The 7,459-nt window shown below is 31.6% G+C and overlaps 1 long non-coding RNA gene across 1 annotated transcript; it reads left to right on the forward strand.

Moving 5' to 3' along the window:
- Positions 1-2,890: 2,890 nt before the first annotated feature.
- LOC130442004 (uncharacterized) lies at positions 2,891-7,216 on the forward strand. The gene is made up of 3 exons (XR_008909662.1): positions 2,891-3,215; positions 4,216-4,368; positions 6,405-7,216. It is a non-coding gene; the product is annotated as an uncharacterized LOC130442004 (long non-coding RNA).
- Positions 7,217-7,459: the final 243 nt, after the last annotated feature.

A 7,459-nucleotide genomic window follows, 5' to 3' on the forward strand; every position in this document is an offset into this window, starting at 1 on the left:
ATTGTATATAGGAATAACTTTGGAAGAAATCAAATCAAGTAGAAGAATTATTTTTATTTCCCCAGAACGCGAGATCAGAGGAACCCAAGGAAAAGTATTAGGCAATAATAGTCTCCAAAAGACTATATACATCAAGGTAGAACTAGATTTTGCGATAATACAAATATACAAGACTTTGATAAACCATTGATCACATGTACAAAAGTTACCTCAGTAATAAACAAATGGAAAAGGGAAAATTTACAAAAAGCAAAGAGAAAGATAATGAGAATAATATTGGGACCAAATATTAGAGTAAAGTATTTCGACAATTATTAGGAAGGTGTTTCATCTAATTTTATGAAACATGTTTCTAATGAAGGTGATTTTGTAATATTACTATGGATAAAAGCTGTTATCATTTACAGAAATGAAAGTTTTTGTCTGTATTTCGGTTAATTAAATTTTAAGATAATATTTAGAATAAATTTTAATGAGTTTTTAGACATAGTAAATGTTGTCATGAAATATGCCCAAAACATTCAAGATATTTCATGGAAAGACCTAACTTTAAATGAATGACTTAAACCTTTAAATTCAAATAATATTGTTAAAGTCAACTGTCAAACATGAATCAGTGCTACCAACCGACCATCTATTTTACAGTGTAATTTCCCTAACGTATATTTTTAACAATGTTTCTATAAATAAATAATATAAACACAAGCCGAAGCAGAGATAATAGTATAAAACACTCGAAACAAAAGGCACTTCCAACATTCGTTCGTTCGGCCACACGTCCTACGCGCTCGTTTCCTTCCCGAAGTAGAAAGGTGCTGTTGTAAAACGGCACTAAGAGAAGAGAGTTATCTGTTACCCTTTCTATGATTTCTTATGATTATTACACTTCCAACGAAAACGCTGTGGTTTGCCAGGGCTTACAAACGCCACTTTGTCTACACCTACCTTACCCTTAGTAGTTGGGCAATATAGCATTAAAAGAAAAGTGCGACTAGAATGGAAGCGAATTCGGGTGAATATCGATACGATAGTTCAAACGGTAACAAATATATTGAAACAATAAAAGAATAAATACAATAGTAAACGAGTCACCAAACACCAATTAAATAAAACGGATAGTTTTATTTAAGTCGAATTATCGAATTCTTCCTTTGGGTACAAAATCGTACCTCCCTATATATTACATAACAAAAGGAATTAATTTCCTTATTAAGCAACATCCTTAACCTATGTCGGTTATCACCTAGGAAATGAGACATTCGTATTCAACGCAGTACATTTATTGCCTTCAGCAAATGACACTGCGTAATGGAATTATTTTAAGTCTGAGGGTCATTAACGACCCCTTGGGCATTATTGGGTTAATGGTTCTCGTACATGTACATTTCAAGAACGATTCGGAATATAGTTTCTAAAGCTCGCCACTCGTTCTAATACTGCAGTACGATTTTATCAATGCGAAAAAAATTCAAATAATTTGGTCGTATATTTTAGCTGTTCGACCAAATTGGCACGGTTTGATTGCAGATTGCAATCTGTTGAAATTCACCATCGTTGCTTGGTTTATTTATTTCACTACGTATTGCAACTTGTGATTAGATTGTACGTTTTTAATAGTGCGAAAAAAAATCATTTTCGAGACATTTTAAAGAGATTTTTGTGATATAAAAAGCAAAAATATCTTTGGAAAATAAAATGGTCATCATATCATGATAATACTAGAAAAAGAGCTATGGGCATTTTGGTTGGTAAATTTCAAAATGAGAAAGCAATTGCAAACGAGTATTTAATAAACATAAAATTGATAATTTATCGTACGAAAAGAAGAGTTGGAAGAAATTTGTAAGCCAAAGCTATGATATGAGGTGTGGCTATCAAGTAACAACAGTAGAGATGCTGATGAAAAAGTACGCACGCGTCAAAGGTTACCGACTGTCAGCTTTTTATTTTTATGTCTACTCTTTTAAATGCGGTGTCTGTAGACAAACCAGTGTACCTGTTGCCTTCGTTTCTATAAGGTCTGTTTTTTGTTTCGTCGTAAAAATTGAACAATGGATTGTTGTGAAACTGTTCATGAAACTTGAAGAAACTGCAAATGGAACTTATAGTTTATTGAAACAAGTGTATGGCAATGAATGATTGTCGCCTCCATGTATTTATGAGTGATTAAGTGTTTTTATTATGTTCATGAAGATGTAAATATCGAAAAATTCAAGATCAAGAAAAAATCTTTTTATACTCTTTCTCACTTGTCTAGGCCACTTTGACGTTGACCAGAGAGTTTGTACCGTCAATATAATTAACCATTTTTTGTATATGTTTTTCAAAACGTTCGTGTTATAAGTAGAAGTCATTTGGGGCTTTTCCAAAAGTATGCAGTATATATATACCTTTCTATAATATGATAAGGAAGAAGTAAGCAAATAAAAAATATGTATTCATACATTTTTATTTTGCCAGATTACACCTCCTTCATTATAAAAATAATACATAAAATATTCTTTGGTGACAAACTGCTACTAAACTTTGTTCAAGATCAGTAAAATAATTCGAGGTAGTTTGAAGAAACTGTGTTATTTTTAAAAATCTTGATCTTCATAATCAAAATGCTCACTAGAAGTATATACTCGTGAAACAGATTGTATAAGATGCAACATATTATCACTGTTTACCAGTTTATTCGACGCTCGACGCTTAGCACACAGAAATAAATTGGAACCAACTTCGGTGAGCTTTGTGTCAAGTGTCAAATTTTGAAGCTTACCTACCTCGAATTATTTGTTGACGTGTTCAAGATATTCGATTAATTGAATACAAAAATACGGAAGTACTTCTTTGTAAATATACTTTTCATTATATATAACCTTCTTAGTTCCTTTTATATTTTAAGGTGACCATTTTTTTAATCCGAAAACAGGATAACATGAATTTTGACCAGCCACGTACAAATTTTATAAATTTTTATTAAAATTTAACCCAACGGCCAATCTGTGTACCTACGAGGATGTATTGATATGTAGACCAGTTCCATGCATAAACAAAATATTGCGTTACCATAGCAACGAACAATAACTTAAGAAGTGTCAGTGCAAAGTTTGACGTCAAAAAAGTAAACCAATAAATTAAAAGAAAAAAGATGTCCACCGAAATTGTGAAAATCGAAAAATTGGAGTATCGAGCCATCATCAAGTACCTGTATTTAAAAGGGTTAAGAGGTAAGCAGATTTACGAAGATATCCTTAATAACCTTGGTGATCAATGTTCTTCGTCTGCGACCGTGAAAAATTGGACTGCAAGCTTCAAAAGACGTAAATTTTCCATTGTTGGCCGTTCCATGATGACCGATCAGGAAGGCCAGTTTCTGTGTCAGTCCCCGAAAATATCGATACAGTTCATGACATAATTTTATCAGACTGTCGAATTGGGCTAAAACGGATATCTGAAGAACTGAATCTTTCATACGAACGCGTTCATCATATGGTTTACGTCAGTTTGGACATGAGAAAAATTGCTGCAAAATGTTTTAATGTTGACCAAAAACGTGTGAGGATAGAAGCATTGCGTTCGATCTACGCCCTGATTTACCAATGAAAGTTATTACTTTTAAAAACATGTAATAAACATCGACTTATTAAAGATTATGGACAACATAAGAAGGATTGAGTTAAAGAGGGCAAAATAAAGAATTTATATCTAGAGCCTGAGTTAATTTCGCTTGTCTATGGTTAATTACGAGACTTCATCTTGAAGCGCCTTTGTCTTTTAGTGTCTTACCACTTGCTACTCATTATTTTTTGAGATAATAATGATTATAGCGATGTTTTGAGTGATTTTTTGACAAATATTTTGTTTTTTAAAGTTAAAGTTTGTGGTTTAAGAATGGTTCAATCTTCTTGTGCCATAAACTATAGGGCTAGAAAGAAGATATATGCAGAATTGAAATTAAAATTTTTCAAGTAAGAATTTTAACATCAGTATTAATCCTTTTTCTCCCAAAAGAAATTGGTATTTTCTAATAATTATAATCATAAATGATTATCTTAATATATAAAAATTCAGTGTCCGTGTGTATGTTCCGAATGAACTCAAAAATTTTCTGAAGTTAAAAATTGCTTCTAAAGCTTTATGGTTAATATACACCTAGATATTTAAACCATAAATAAATAAGTGAAACTTTTGGACACTGAACCAAATGGCCAGTGTTTATTTTTCTAGTTGTGCATACTTTCGCTCAGAAACAGTAAGGCGGAAGGAAATTCATCTGGAAAACCTTCCTCTAGCTAGCGTGTACCAAGACCATCTTTGGAAGCATCAGCTTCTAGCACAATTTTTTTTTCAAGAGCAAAAAATTTTAATACTGTCGAAGAGGTGAGTAAACGCTTTAGTTGACTTAAGGATGACTTTTGAGTATCATTCCAATGCCATTGAATATCATTTCGACTAAGATTACGTAAACGAGAACAAATTTTCGATAGATTGGGAATAAATTTACCCAGAAATTTTATCATTCTTAAACTTCTCAACATTTTAGTTTTGTTTTCAGAATCTTTCTTTTCCAAAATCGCTTTTATATAGGTTTGGTCAGCACTGATACCATGCTTAGAAAAAGTCTGCCCTAGCATGTTAACGCTTTGTTTTTTAAATTGGATTTATGGTTTGTTGAATTTTATGTTATATTTTAATGCTCTTTGTAAAACTATTCTCAGATTTTAATCATGTCAAGATCACCAAATAATCAATATTTTTTTTAAATACCTCAGGGTCAGATGGTATTCCAAAAATTATTCTATTTTCTAGATGATTAAATTTTTCAAGTAACCAATATCTCAAATAACTTTGGAAATTTCTTTCTCACATCCCAAACACTTAACAACTTTTGCTTTTACTACGCTTCGATTCGTTTCATTAAAATAAGCCTAATATTGTCTTGAAGACCGAGTAATCGTATCTGATTTCTAGCATAAACTACAGTAAACAGAATTTTGACTGAAGTATTATTTACTTTAATATGATTTTCCCTAAGGTATCTAATCTAAAATTTCAACTCTACAGGATAATTAAAAATTAATATCTGTTTCGTCCAGCTTTGTTTTGAATTGCCTGAACACATTATTCACAAAAAACTCATTCTCACCACACTCCTTTTCACTCTCAGTTGAATTAGTATTGCTTCCGATTTCCCGTACTATCTCATGAACTTCTCTCTTAAATTTCGTTTCTCTCTTGTTGGCCTCATTATTAAATTCATTTGGACACGTTCTTGCGATATGATGTTTTTGTTGGCATCGTGCATATGTTTTATTAAACGCCGGACACTTTTTTTTGACATTTATTTTTGTCTAATTTTATTGCACTTGCTGTTTCACTCTGTAGAACTGTAGAACTTTTGAATGGTTCTTACTTGCTTCAACAGCCTTGCATAAATCTAAAGCTGATTGTAAGCTCAACGACGACACTATCAACAGTTTTTCTTGGGTTGTTTCATTGTGGTTTTTCTTATTAATTTATACGATTTCTATTCGTGTCAATAATAAACACTGTCTCTTACGTAATGTATTCTAGAACTATAACCTACACTTAACTAAATTATATTAACTCACTTATCACTATCACTTAACTAACTTAAATAATTTATTTAAATTCTTCGATTACTTTGCTAATTCGTTCTGTTAACTATGACTATTTATTATAAAGAAAACAAAACTGCGCTACAAAACTCCTTATATATGAATAAAAAATATCCCAAAAGAATTCTTCGAATTTCTATAGAAGAAATTATTCAAAAGAAACATTCTAAATAAATTGCTTGCCATAAAAAAACCTGAGATCGAATGTATAAAAAATATGCGCCTTCACTGAATTTTAAAATTTCATTGTAGCCAAGCTGGGCTGGATTAAGGACCCATTTCGCGATCTTGTTTGTAGCATTATCATAAATCTCCATTACAATTCGAACTCACACCATTTCATTTTTATTTTGGTAACCCGTTGTCTTCACTGCTTTTTGTAATTCCGTCACAAAATTGTTAAAAATTTGACTTTATTTTTGCACAATACTATTATATAAAAATTTCGTGAATCTTATTTTTTGGGATCACAATACTCTTTGAAGTTTTTCACAACACTAGCTAACGTTTTGTCACTTCCAGATAAGGATATGAATGTATTATATAACTCCAGATCATCTTTTGCTATCAAATTAACACACCGCAATTTCATTTTCTTCTGACTCTTCCTTCAAATCTGTAACTGTCAAGAACTGGTCAAATCTTTGTGAAAACCAGAAACAACTGACACAATGTAATTGAACAAAGAAACAATTAATACTAGCTGTATATTTTAAAGAATTTACTAATAATTGTCTGATTAGGTACACAACATAATATCCTTCTATTCGTTTTCAGTTCTTGGAACCTAGAACAAAAAAATATTCTGTAAGAGCCTCGGTCTGTGTGACTAATTTATATAAAATTTATTAACAATCAGATTGAGCCTGTAGTCCACCGGTGGAGAAAAATGACGAGTTACAATAATTGTACTTCACTTTCCTATCAATAAGTTCTTCCATTTACAGTATTACGCCATCTGATCGCAAATAACGTTAGGGTGAAAAGGGTACCCATGATGATGCCGGTCGAAAGTAAGTGTGTTACGCATAGGCAACTGAGTCCTCTCATATACAGCACGAATCTTCAACTTTGTTTTTGGAAATAGGTGCAAAAGATGCGTACTTTCGATCGAGATATAAAGAAAAAACTATTACTGACTCTGTCACGAATTTCCTACCGAATGAGCAAGCCAGTAATATGCACTGCGCCGCTAGCATTTTCGTGGATGTCCAGAAAGCTTTTGATCAGATCTCACACGCCGGATTGGTTAAAAAGCTTCTGAGTATCCGTCTGCTACATCCAATAATGAAATGGATATATTCAAATTGTCACTGCTCAACGTTCCATACTATCCCTCCTTTTATATATCATTTACAAATGTGATACTCTAGAATCTTAACACCCCTTAAAAACGGCTCAATTATATGCGGACGTTACCGCATCATTGCTTACACCCCAGGCATTCGTTCTCTTATCATTTGATTGAAAAAAACTCAAGACCAAATTCTCAAATTGGTGTGGAAATTGGAGGATGTCTCTCAATTCTCAAAAAAACCAAATCTTGTCACGTATCTTGTACTTCAATAAATAAAAGATTTTTTATTTAATTTTTATATTATTTATCCTGATACTCCAAAATTATATTGAAAAAAAAAAGATTTTTATAGCAAAATGAGCCATTTTTGATAACTTTTATCACTGTGATGAATATAACTTAAATACGATAAATACATGAATAATTTGATATTTTTCATAAAGAATTGTCCGTTGTTTTCAATTATTTATAGAATAAAAAAAATATTTAATGATAGTTTAAAGATTTAATTAGTAATTTAATGTAAACATATCCT

Source organism: Diorhabda sublineata, chromosome 3 (genome assembly GCF_026230105.1).
Source record: "Diorhabda sublineata isolate icDioSubl1.1 chromosome 3, icDioSubl1.1, whole genome shotgun sequence".
NCBI lineage: Eukaryota > Metazoa > Arthropoda > Insecta > Coleoptera > Chrysomelidae > Diorhabda > Diorhabda sublineata.